At 41.1% G+C, this 13,661-nt stretch overlaps 1 protein-coding gene across 1 annotated transcript in view; it reads right to left on the minus strand.

Annotated features, from left to right (window-relative positions):
- ADCY1 (adenylate cyclase 1) overlaps positions 1–13,661 on the minus strand; it is a 1,375,168-nt gene that overhangs the window by 1,039,858 nt on the left and 321,649 nt on the right. The window lies entirely within an intron of this gene.

Consider the following 13,661-nt stretch of genomic DNA (forward strand, 5'->3'; position numbering starts at 1 on the left):
GCCCCCCTACGTGCCACTATGCCCAATGACCATGCCCAGGGGACAGAAGTCCCCTGGGCATGGCCATTGGGCAAGGGGGCATGACTCCTGTCTTTGCTAAGACAGGAGTCATTTCTATGGGGGTTGGGAGTCGAAAAAAATGGCGCAAATCGGGTTGAGGCGAAAAATTTGCCTCAACCTGACTTGCCCCATTTTTTGACGCCCAAGCCCCATATCCCCCTACGCCGGCGCTGCCTGGTGTACGTCGTTTTTTTCCACGCACACCAGGCTGCGCCGGCGGCTAATGCCGGCTAACGTCATTGATTAAATACGGCGCCCGCATGGCGCTTCAGAATGGCGTTAGCCGGCGCTAATTTTTTTGACGCAAAACTGCGTTAGCGCAGTTTTGCGTCAAAAAGTATAAATATGGCCCCTAGTGCTGTAGCAGTTGATCAGCCTTCCTCCTGGACTGGGGTCTATCAGCCTCAGGCTTCAGGTGAGATATATCATCTGCAAAGTGTTAAGTACACATGTAGTAGATAAGAGTGTGTGTCTTTATCAGAATCTCCGATGATAATCTGGGTGGAAGATCTCTCGAAGAAGTGGGCATATGGCAGTCCTCTTATCCTAAATATTTGTCATAGATTGAAATGTGGGTGCTAGATTACGGACATCAAAAGTGATACTTATGGCATTGATGTTATGGAGACATAGAGGAAAGGGACATCCATTCAGACTACACTCTTTTGTTCAAATATCTATATCATTGGTTATGTATCCTTGACTTAAAGAGGAATCAACACTAGACCCAGACGAATGTCATCTTAGAGTTGTATCTGTCACTGATCAAAGAACTGGATAATATCATCTTTCTTAGAAAAGATAAGGTCTGGTAACAATGTTATCATACAGACACAGCAAGGATTCTGCAAAAACAGGGCACATGGCGATTTCCATGGGCTAAAATGGAGTCGTGCCTAGCTAAGATGAAGACTGACCTTAGGGACTGCACGTCAAGGAGGTGTCGGCTGAAGTAAGCAAACTACTTGCAGAAGTTTAAAGACAGCATGTGAACAGATGGTATTCTGGGTGAAGCAGAGTGTTGTGTGATTAGAATGAGTGGGTAGGAAGGATGGAAACGTCAAATATTCATATGCTGAACCAGCTCTTCAAATATTCATATCCTGAACCAGCTGAAGATTAGAGAGCCACTCATGGAGGAGTGCTCTACTCCATTTAGGCAACATCTGCCAGACCTCGTAGGAAAGGATTTAAGGAAATGTGCAGTGTTAGCTGGCCAGTGGCTAGCCAGAAGGGTCAACAAAAGTCTGAACTATCATGACTCCAATTAAAAAGGGAGACAAACTCCCCACAGGCAAGTTCCAAACTAAAAGGTAAGGGCCAGAGCAATTGCCAAGTTTCCTAAGAAGGTCCGAAGCAAAGACAGAAATAGCCTCCTAATCAACAATAAAGGAAGGAACATGGCGACAGGAATGTTCCTTTAAGCCCAAAGTCATAACAAGGCATATATCACAAGGAGGGCCATTTTAAGAGAGCCTGTCAGAGAAAGACCTTGTACAGAGACACACCAATCATAGCAAGTACGTTGATTATAGGGGAAGGGACCTAAGAGGGGCCTGTTACTCTTAGCATAGTTGCTATTTACAGTTGGCAAAAAGACTCATATGCTCTGAAGAATACATACCCAAACACCGTAGGGTTTATGCTGGAAGCTGGTATCAATGGGAAGAAGGTGCCTGCCCTAAGGGATATAGGAGTTCATAGAACCGTGATAGAAAGGAAGTACCTCAAACCTGAAGAGAGTCTCTCAAGTGTTAATAGTAGAAGCTTAGTAGCCAGTGGAGAGGACATGGTGCATCTGATTGTTTGAGTTGAGTTTGAGTTTTAGCTCAATGGTAGACTGACTGTGGAAGATATAGGCGTGCACAAAAAGCAAGATGCTGGGAGTCTCTTTAGAAATAAGTTGTTTGCCCCTGGTTTAGTACCAGGAATGGAAGCCCATATGCTTATGAAATGTCAGCTCTGTTGACCAAAACACAGGCTGCATGTGAGACTCTGGAGAATATGGGGTTATGGGGACCATTCTGATGTGGAGAAACTGGAACAAGGTAGGCAACAGATAAGGCACACTTGTAAAGAACACTGGTTATAGCATCCAGTAGCCCTATTCCAGACAGAGAATGTGATGTTCAAAGTGGACCAGCTGTTTAAGTCTGCATCACTGCAAGAACTACTGGGATTGTTAGCTTCAGGAGCACCTACCAGTGATGAATTCTGCAAGGTTAAAAGCCTTATGCTTGTGAAACTTCAGAAAGAAGCCCAGAAACAGTTTCACAAAGGAGTGGTCAGAAGACACTATGGCCCAGATTTAGAAAGCTTTTTGCATGGTGCAAACTGCGAAAATCGCAGTTTGCGCCATGCAAAAAGCCTTTTGCGATGCACATTCACAATTTGCGAGTCGGTACCGATTCGCAAATTGTGAATGTGACTCACAAATAGGAAGGGGTGTCCCCTTCCTATTTGCGACTCACATCGCTATGCTAAATTGCTTTGTGACTGCGAATGCGGTCGTAAAGCAATTCGCAGTTACCACCAGTGTCACACTGGTGGTAACCCATTCACAAAAGGGAAGGGGTCCCCAAGGGACCCCTTCCCCTATGTGAATGTTGCCAATAAGGGTTTTTCAGAGCAGGCAGTGGTCCAGTGGACCACTGCCTACTTTGAAAAACCGAAACCAAAAGGTTCAGTTATTTTTTTTTATTTTGCAACTCGTTTTCCTTTAAGGAAAACGGGCTGCAAAATAAAAAAATAAAACAGCTTTATTTAAAAAGCAGTCACAGACATGGAGGTCTGCTGACTTCAGCAGGCCACCATCCCTGTGAGTGCAGGGACTCGCTGTGGGGTCGCAAAATGTGACCCACCTCATTAATATTAATGAGGTGGGTCTTTGCGACCCCTTAGCGACTCGCAGTCGGTGTCTGAGACACCGTACTGCATCTGATTTTGCGACTCGGAAATTGCGAGTCGCACCAACTCGCAATTTCGCATTTGCAAAATCGGAAATTGCTACATCTGGCCCTATGTCGGCAGGGAGGATGGCTAACTGTAAAGTAAGCCAATGAATCCTGGACTGGGTAATAGCTAGTGGTTTGACGACTGAACAGGAATTTCCTCTTCTCTTGTTCCTGCCCTATGAACTGCCCTTTGCAGGACATTGGGCATTAGGGTAGGTTGGATCCTCTGCTCTGCTGGTGAGGGATGTATGTGCAGAAACATTTAGTGGCTCTGCAGAATCTATCTTACTTGCCAGTTAAATAGTAAGTCAAAGGGTAGGACCAAGGCACAGCCAGTCTTCTTCCCATTGTAGGTCTATTCAACCTACTCTGACATCGGTTAACAAGTATATCTTAGTTGTGGTCCATCATGCCCCCAGTAATCCACAGGCAGTATACCTGAGTATCATGGCTGCAAAGTTGGTATATACGGCTCTCCTAGGGGCCTTTTATAGAGATGGATTTCAAAAGAAATGATTTTCTGACTGAGTAAGTAACTTTGGCCCTCATTCCAACCCTGGCGGTCTCTGACCGCCAGGGCGGAGGGCAGCGGAAGCACCGCCAACAGGCTGGCGGTGCTTCCTGGGCTATTCTGACAGCGGCGGTAAAGCCGCGGTCAGAAAAGGGGAACCGGCGGTTTCCCGCCGGTTTTCCCCTGGCCCAGGGAATCCTCCAGTGGCGGCGCTGCTCGCAGCGCCGCCATGGGGATTCCGACCCCCTTCCCACCAGCCTGTTTCTGGCGGTTTTCACTGCCAGGACCAGGATGGCGGGAACGGGTGTCATGGGGCCCCTGGGGGCCCCTGCACTGCCCATGCCACTGGCATGGGCAGTGCAGGGGCCCCCTAACAGGACCCCATACAGATTTTCACTGTCTGCTTTGCAGACAGTGAAAATCGCGACGGGTGCCACTGCACCCGTCGCACCCCTGCAACTCTGCCGGCTCCATTCAGAGCCGGCTTCCTCGTTGCAGGGGCTTTCCCGCTGGGCCGGCGGGCGGCCTTTTGGCGGTCGCCCGCCGGCCCAGCGGGAAAGTTGGAATGGCCGCCGCAGTCTTTTGACCGCGGGCGGTCATTCGGCGGTAACCGCATGGCGGGCGGCGACCGCCACCCGCCGCGGTCAGAATGACCGCCTTTATCTCCTCATACTTGAAGCTGATGAAACGAACCACTTCTCCATGGTGCACCATCCACAAACTATTGGCTTGGTGATGTGGTTCAACAAAAGCTTAAAAACATGATGGGAACTCTGCCAGAGAACCTCACGAAGAAGTCAGATCTTCACCCGTCATGTCTCTTATTTGCCTACTGTGAGATTCCACAAAGGGAGTTTATCCCCTTCCTAATTCTAGTTTAATCTCCTTAATCACAGTACGTAAGAAGGAACTCAGGAATTACCACAAAAAGAGATGTTTGACCACTTGAGCTGTAACGGTGTAAACAAAACATGTTTACTCAAACAACATCGTATGAATTGTGAGTTTACTTTGGGTGACATAAGTGCACCAACATTTATGTTGTAACTATATGAACATTATGCAGCAAAGTCATGAAAATTAAAAACAAAAATACATTAATTTAAAATACATTTTGAAAACACATTCAAAAGTCCTATGTCCTTCTTTAGAGTTTTGCAATTCCCTTGCCTCATTTAGAGATGGGGAAACACTGTGTTTCCAAAGATAGACACTCATCTGCCTGTCCCACTGGAAACACCGGATCTGGAGGCCCATCTATCATAGCTGTTAGATCTCTCTGCATCAAGGTTATTAGTTTTCTTTTGATTATCTGAATCAATCCCCTCTTTTGGGAATTTGTTTAAAAAAAAAAAAAAAATGCAGAGTGTACCAAAGAAACAGTGTCCTCTCTGCATTCAACTGTACTCCTTTACTTATTGTTTGATTAGATAATAATATCCCACAGCAACACAAATTCAAAATAACTTCTTACATTTTTCAAAATGTACAAAATAAAATCTACATGAGAACAAAGAAGGAATTTCATCATTATCATTTGAAGTTCCATTTTATAAAACATTCTCTAAACAAATAAACAGTCAATCAATAGGTAGCATAATCTGTAAACTTAGTGCATCAGCAGCACCAGCCAATGCACCAGCCAGTGCGCTAGCCAATACACTGAAGACACAAAGAACCCTGTTCGGGATACTGGGTTCCATAGATATGCCTGACCACGCTTCAACAGAGGAGTGGAGGAAAAGACCTCTGGGATGGCCGCCTGCCTCCCAGAGCCGATGGGCCCTGATAGGATCTTAATTGAAGTTTGGTGTTAACGGAAAACCCATTCTTGGAGAAAACACCAAATACGGAGTAGACTCATTTAATTGCATTTCCCCAACCATACTTGAATACAAGAAAAAGCAATGAGCTACAATCAATATTCACTTATATCTAGTATAGAACAAAGCTGTAACGATTTTTTTTTAAAAAAAATATATTTATTACAAATGTATGTCAAACAACGGCATAAATCAATATTCAAATATACAATTATACAAAAATAAACATGGAAAGACAAAAAAATATTTCCATAAATATTTACACCTATACACGAATTAATAAACGGAGACAACCTAACACATCAGACAAAACCATAGCAATAACATAGTGGACTCCCCATGAGAGACTGAAATCATGCAACACACCACAGATTAAGCCTCAAGACAGTCACCACCTCACTAAGCTGCCACTACATTAGAAAATCACATTTATACCTTTATCTCAGTTGAACAGCACAACCACCAAAACCGTACTTCCTTTCCAATAACATATGTTCATTCAGTCTAAATGGTTCCTGGAAGTCAATTCCTAGATAAAATTGTGTCTAATCAAAAATGACTTGGCAAAAACCACATAAATCATGCAAATTACCTAACTACCTTAAAACAAATATCAATGGCAAATGGAATGTAACTGAACTAACAGAATCATGGTTTGATGTTGACTCCATCACGGTACTTGATAAACTGTTCCAAGTGGGGTACAACATTTTGAATAGGAACAGAGAAGCACTGTAACACACTACCTTACCCTTTGCTTTATATAGATATATCTAAATGTCTGCTGTGTAATGTTTGAACTTTAAATGCTCTTTCACTATTTGCATAATTATAATATAAGGAGATCCAGCATTACAGAACAAAATTCTTAAATAGGCAGTTAAAATGGAAAGTGGTGTTGGAAATCTGCCTTTTCTGCTTAGTCCCCCCCCCCCCCCTGATGTTTCACTTTTTGACCCTTTTATGGATGGTATGAGGTCTCTATATATTGAGCATTTCCTGGTCTGTGGCATTGTGTGTATGCTCTGGCCCTAAAATGGTGCCCTCAAATTTGCCTTGACCTAACTGGTCTATTTAATTTTCCTGTGAGGGACCGTATTTGCAAAAAATGCACCAATGGCATGGGAGTAAATTTCATATGTGGGTTGCTCTGTGTATTCACATCACCCTCATATATTAAAAAAAATACAAGGCTGCAAGAAGCACCACTGTGTTCTCGCTGGCCAATAGTGTAAAACCATTGCAGAGGAATACCGAAAGAAAGAGTGACTTCACCACAACCTTTATATATTGGTAAGTCACTCATAAAGTGCACTTTGTAGACCCAAATGACCAGGTACCTAATATAAAAAGGTGTTCCTATTTATTCAGCGTAGTGTGCTCTCACAGTGACTAAATGTCCCAGAGCTATTTTCACTGTATATTTTCTGCTGGATTCTTGGTGAACGGGCCAACTAAAATAAAACCATTAGGGCCTGATTCACAAAGATATCTTATACTTCAGAGTGGTTTGTTTTCCTGAGGAAGTTTAGTACTTTTTGCTTATTCATAGTAAGTTACTACTATTAAAAAAAAGTATAGCAAGTCCACCACCTCACAAGACCAACCACTGGCACTGTAACACTCTCATGATGAAAACAATGGAAGTGGGGAAATAAAATTAAAATACAATCCCATACAAATAAAATCCCATAGGAATTAATGTTAAATGAAATTAAATTATTTAAAATAATTAAAAATATAATTAAAATAAAAAAGAAATGCTGGTGTTCATACTCATTTTGTTCTTGTAATGAACCAGTAAGTGAGTTAATGCATATGTTATTTGCATGCCTTTATATATACAATTTCTGTGCAAAGGGTTTGTATCAAATTAACCCTATCTTTCAGGTCAATATTTTTTTTTTCACCAATATTTCCCAGGAAGATTATCTGTTAGTTGGGTCAATCAGTTCCAAACTCCTGCCTAAATAGCAAATAATTGCAAATAGGAAACATGATATTAATGAGAATTTCAATTCATTGGGATATGCAGTATTTTTCAATCATAGACGGATAGATCTTATGTAACCCCAATATCACTTGCAATAAAAAGTGAAAATGTATGTCTTCCAGTTAGATTGTCTCCCAACAAGTGTGGTTCTTTGAAGAAATACAAATACACTTCGGTTGATTATGTTGATAAACTTCCTTGAATTGCTTTTCATTTTCCTTGTCTTAGGGAATATGAAATGTATTGTTTTTCATGTTTTGTTTTGACAGGTCGATCCAAATTTTACTAATTTTTCATTATTTGGGATATAGAATGTAGTTATGCAGTTTTCCATTTGCACACTTTTTTCTTTCCCTTCTCTATTCTCTCCCTTGGACATTTTGTTTGGAACTTAAAAGTACTTCATATGTGTTAATATGTTACAGTATGGTGATTCATATTTTTTACATTTTAAGGAATTCTATATAGAGTATATGTTACTTTCATTCTTTATTGCCTGTAATATCTGACTAATTGATAGTATAACTCTCATGCATAACAATATGTTTTGAATGTTCAATGAAGTCTTTTAAAATTGATCTAAGTTTATCTTTGTGAACTGTACCCTAAGACTTCTGTTCTAAACTGAGACTTCAGGTCTAAACGTAGAATTCAGATATAAGTTTAGAGTTGTGAGTTTGGCCTCTTGTATTGTATTTTGACTACAAAATGACAAAACATGTTGAAAACAAAATAAAAAATATCGAACAATCAACATTCCTTCTCCCTCCCTTTCCTGCTGTAGACTTTAATAATTCATTTCACACCTGTGGAACAGGAAGATTTGATTGAGTTGTGATTTAAAATGATTGTATCCAACAAGCTAGTGAGGTCAAGTCCAAATGTATTCCTGAAAAAGATCCTTAAAATACCCTCACCATATATCATGAGAGTATGAATTATATCCCAACAGACACTGGCTAATTGCTGGATAATGCCAAACCATCATTAGCACAATAAAATGAAAGTAAGGGGCGTAACATTGCAGCTTTTAAAGAATGTTGATAAAAACACATGATTCAAAATAAGCAGTCAGGATTCAGGTGGTGTGAAAAACTGAAACTATGCAGAGAATTATCTGAGCAGACCTTCTTTTTACCCACAACAAATATTTGTAAGAATGTCTAATACTTCTCAACTTGTCAGCAGTGTGTGACCCTCTAGAGCACTGAAAAGGCTCATAGACTGAGCAGAAGTGTACTTGTTTGTTTATATGAGATACCTTCTTTTTCATACAAGAGAGCCTCAGGTACGTATTGATTTGGAAACGGTCATGCTAAAATATTCAGACAGGCTCCTGATCAGCCCCTCTTGTTAATGACTGCATCTGCCCAAAATCACAATTCTTTGGCTATTCTTTTTCAATTATAAAAATATATTTTTATTAATGATCTTTCAATTTCTCCGTGTGGATCAATACGCTAATTGAAAACCACTCTGCTCTGGGAAACCATACCAAAGTTCTACCACCACCCAAAAGAGCTTTCAACATTAACCACCTTTAAAAAATGTTCAAAGTCACTAGTATCACAGAGTAGCTCTTTTTTTTGTTTATGCTAAGTATACGTTGTTCCCTGGTCAGGCTGTTCCACAAAAGCCCTGGTCAAGGAGCTAATGCAGAGTCTCAGATTTTCTCCAGCAGAAAACAAATTACAGTTTATTAAGAGAAAGGCAAAGCCAAAGTGTAATTGTGTTCTGTCATCACTTGATATTATTCTAATTCTAAATGGATCTGAGATCCAAAATGCCCACCTCTGTGTTTGCCAAAATCAGTAATTTTAGCATGATTTACATGATGCTAGGTGCCTTCTTCCAAAAGTAGGGCAATTTCAGACAACGCCCTCAAAAGTGCATTTTATGACCACTCTCCTAACACCTTGTTCAACAGTCAGAATACACTAAGGGTTACATATGTTGCATAGAGACCAGGGAATATCAGCAGTCAGATAAGAGCTTATAAAGTACTTCTATGCCTGGATGTTCCTCTAAGGCCTTGATGTGCTATGTTGAATCCCAAATCTTCCTAGGTCAATGTATATTTCAACTATTTCTGTGAAACCTGGGACAAATTGGGTGAAGATGTTGTAAATGTTGCAGATGACACTTATAGTGTGCAGGCTATTAGCAAAACACATTTCAAAGCTAGTTTTTTACCTTCAATGTTGCCTGTCTCATTGGTGGATGCATCACTAGTGGCTGAATGAATATAGAACTCTCTCTCCTCCTTCCCCCATCAGAGTGTTTTCTTTACCCTGTGTAAAGAAATCTATCAACTTCTTTCAAAGAAGCCTAATATCACATGGGAGTACCCTTCCCCCAGAATTCAAAAGGAACCCAAACCATGGCCAGCATAAACTCCTTTGTAAATCACATTGGCAAATAGGATGAGAGTAATGAGGTCAAACTATTCCCTATATGTATCTTGGCTGACAGATTGAGGATTGTCTTCATACAAATCCTCTACATAAAAAAAGTTGAGCCCTATTCATACATATGTGCCAATTCTCTTATTCAGAAAAAAAGAGCAAGGTTTTTTTTATTGTATAGCCCTCACCCACCAGGGTTACCTCTCAGTGACATGTTTCACCATCAGGCATCTGAATAGGGGGTCCCGTTCTTTGAAATACTTGCACAGAAAGAGGATGTGCCCTCCTCTGAGCATACCCCTTGTCTCCCCCTACTTTACATACATTTAAAAAAATCATAACATATGAACTTCAGTGCCTGAATATATTGGGGGGCCATAATGCAGCCTATCAATACTTGTTTCTACTGTCTATCAATACTTGTTCCTTATGGACTCATATTTTATATGTCTGTCCTTGATCAGTCCATTACAACATGCACATGGGCTGTATCATCAGAGAAAAATAAATCTGGCAAGGAAAGGTTGACGTATGATTCCTGTTTTTGTAAAAGATTAACTGAAATATGTGCTTCCTTTACTTTAAATTTAACAAAAATGTCCTGCAGCCGAGTCACAATTTCCAGGTCAATCCTGGTTGGAGGGCCTGGAATAGAAAAAAACATCTTGAATAGAAAATTACAACTTTTCTTGTTCTCCCTGTGCATGAAGTAACTAAGGTGGAACTCTCTCAATCATTTTTCAGTGCAGAGAGTAGAGGTGGAAATTTAGATCATAACAATTCAGTTACAGAAGGTAGTATCATGATCCCCAAATGTGAAACTGATTTTAAACCCTGAGTAGCAGGTGGCTTCTTGAATGTGAGCAACCATTCCCTTATTTAAGGTAAGGTTGAGAACATTCCGTTTATTTACATTGACCATAAATCCCACTACCTGCTCAAATAAAAACAATTATTCATCAAAAGCCATAAGTGATCATTTTGGATAATATAATGTCACCAATTAGTTGAGGACAAAAGGAGACCTTTAGTGTTCCTTGCCTTTAATCATTGGTTCTCCAACTATGTGGCATGCCAATGGCAAGATGCTAAGTGCAAAGGTGAGATACAGGACATAGCCCTGATATGTCCCTCTACACAGACATGGCAGGATGGATATAAAGGGGGTTATTCTAACTTTGGAGGAGTGTTAATCCGTCCCAAAAGTGACGGTAAAGTGACGGATATACCACCAGCCGTATTACGAGTTCCATAGGATATAATGGACTCGTAATACGGCTGGTGGTAAATCCGTCACTTTTCTGTCACTTTTGGGACGGATTAACACCTCCTCCAAAGTTAGAATAACCCCCAAAGTCTTTTAGAACTATCCAACTGCATGGATATCTAGCATAGTTCACAAATATCCACTTGACTAAAGTGAGACTAAAGTCTAAGGGTCTGATTTAGAGTCTGATGGATGGAATAATCCAACAATAAATGTGGCAGATGTCCAGTCTGCCATAATACAAGTGTGTTATAATCTATGGTGTTTGTAATATGACATCTGCGATATCTGTCACATTTTGGCACATTATCCCGCCCACTGAACTCTAAATCAGGTACTAGGTTTTTGAAGCAGCCATGACAAAAAGCCCTGCTAACCCTCTCTAGGCTCTCAGTGACTGGAAGACAGTTGGAATTCTCTTTTTTCACCTTGTCAGTAAGGTGGGCCTCTTGGAGTTGGTCTTCTCTTCAGGGCTAACCCTCAAACTTTTTGCATTCACACATCCTGTTTTCTGAATCTGTTTTTGTTTACTTTTGGGTCTCTGTGCACTTTACCACTCACAACCGTGCTGAAGTGCTCTTGCCTTAAAAAGGATATAACTGGCTTACACGCGTATTGGTATATTTAATTTACTTATATGTTTCAAGTAAAATGGTATATGCACCCAACGTCTGTAAAATTATGCGCTACTAGTGGGCTTGCAGTATTTAATGTGCCATCCACTTAAGAAACCTTTTAGCACATGTCTCAGGCCTGCCTTTGCAGCCCGTGTGCAATTTTAAATAGCCAGTTCAACTTGGCAAAATAAACCTTTTGTCAGTCCTAAAACTCCCTTTTTAATATATACAGATTATTCCTATGGTAGGCCCTAACCAGCCCGTGGGGTGGAGTGCATTTTATTTAAAAAGTTGGATACTTACCTTTAAGTTTTTCATGCCCTGGTAGTGAAAAACATACAAATTTGTTTTTCACTACTTTGAACTCTACCTTTCCCTTATGAAAACATTAGGTTACCTCATTACCTATAACACTTGTGACGTTTGGTTGGGAGGAGGTGGGAATTCCGTGATTGGTGTCTGAGGAATTTAATGGTAAAGTTGTATTTTAAGTCACAATTGTGAAAATACCACTTTTAGAAAGTTGGCCTTTTCTTGCCCTAACCATTTGGTGCCTGCAGCCTGTTCCTGGGTCTCATGTCTAGGTGTAGCTGGCAGTTGGTCTTTATACATTCATCCCAGACAGTCACACAACAGGGGTGTTGGCAGGATGGCACATCCTGACTTGACAAGTGAAAGACACTGCCTCAGCTCAGACAAAAAGGGCTTCACACTAGCATAATGCACCCTCAGACCAGGAAGGGAGGTAGGGAAATCCATACACTACTGTGAGGGTGGGAAGGGGGGATTGTAGGGAAATCCAGAAATGTATTCCAGTTCAAAGTGGGGCACAAGGTATAAAAAGGAACCCTAAACCCAGTCTTCATTACACTCCTGGACCTGTGGATACTGCTTAATACAGAAGGATTTCCCTGCTACCAGAGGACTATCCTGCTGCTTAAGGCCTACCCTGCTGTCTGAGAAGGAAGACTGGATTCCAGGCTGACGTGAATCAAGGGTCAGATGACTGACCTCCTGTTCTGAGCTACAGGGGCACAAAAAGCTCCAGAAGCTTACCTTTAAAGGCCCAGCTTGCCCACTGTACTGGACCTGCCCAGATCTGCACCTGGACCTGCCTGAGCATGCTGGCCTTTGCTGGAGTAAATGCCTGAATCACAAGAGATGTCCCATAGGTACTGTACCCTTGGGGTGGCATCCGTTGAACTTCTCCTAAAAGGAAAGGAGAAATCCTGATGTTTTGGGCTCTTTGTGATTGCAAACTGGCTCGTTCTCGCTTAGATCTTGCCGCCCACCAACGTTAAGCTCCAGTGAACATGACGACGTTACAGCAACCAATAATCTGTAATGTGAGCTCTTTGCTTTACACTACAGCACCGACAGCCAATGGTGACCACCAATGTAAATCTCCCACAGTCCATGTGATGCCTGAGGCGTAAGAGGCATTCCAGTGTTCTCTACTTCCAGGATAAGAGTTTATAATTAAATGATTAGTGCATTCAGTGGTAGTAGTGGTGAACAACATTATAACGTCCAAATGGGAATCCATCTGTTCTTGATTCCCTAGGTGGCTAATGACTAACCTAAAAAACAGATATAAATATCATTTTAGAAATCTCCCTAGATAATGCTCGAGTATAACCCTTCAAGGCAGCCTAATCTGCATGCCTTCTGAGAAGCAGGGATGCGCACATCATGAGATTAAACAACAAGGAAAGTGGAAACTGGCAATATGCCTTCACTTAGGAGTGCATTTCCTGTGCCTTTAATTTCTCCTCAATGTAAAGTATCACCTACTCGGTGGTGGAGACCTGACTGACATGCAGAGACCCCTAACCGTGGCAATTTTTTTTCCAGTCAACAAAGACAGAATATTTATCACGCTGATTAATAGAGATTCCTTTATCAAAATTCTAACTACGTTTTTACAAGTTAAGGTAAACACGTGATTTGACTTTTAATAAAGTAACTGGTTTACAAAACAATATATTCAGCAAGCAGTCTTTTATCATTTGTATATCCTTGCAACAATTG

Source organism: Pleurodeles waltl, chromosome 2_1, assembly GCF_031143425.1.
Source record: "Pleurodeles waltl isolate 20211129_DDA chromosome 2_1, aPleWal1.hap1.20221129, whole genome shotgun sequence".
NCBI classification, from domain to species: domain Eukaryota; kingdom Metazoa; phylum Chordata; class Amphibia; order Caudata; family Salamandridae; genus Pleurodeles; species Pleurodeles waltl.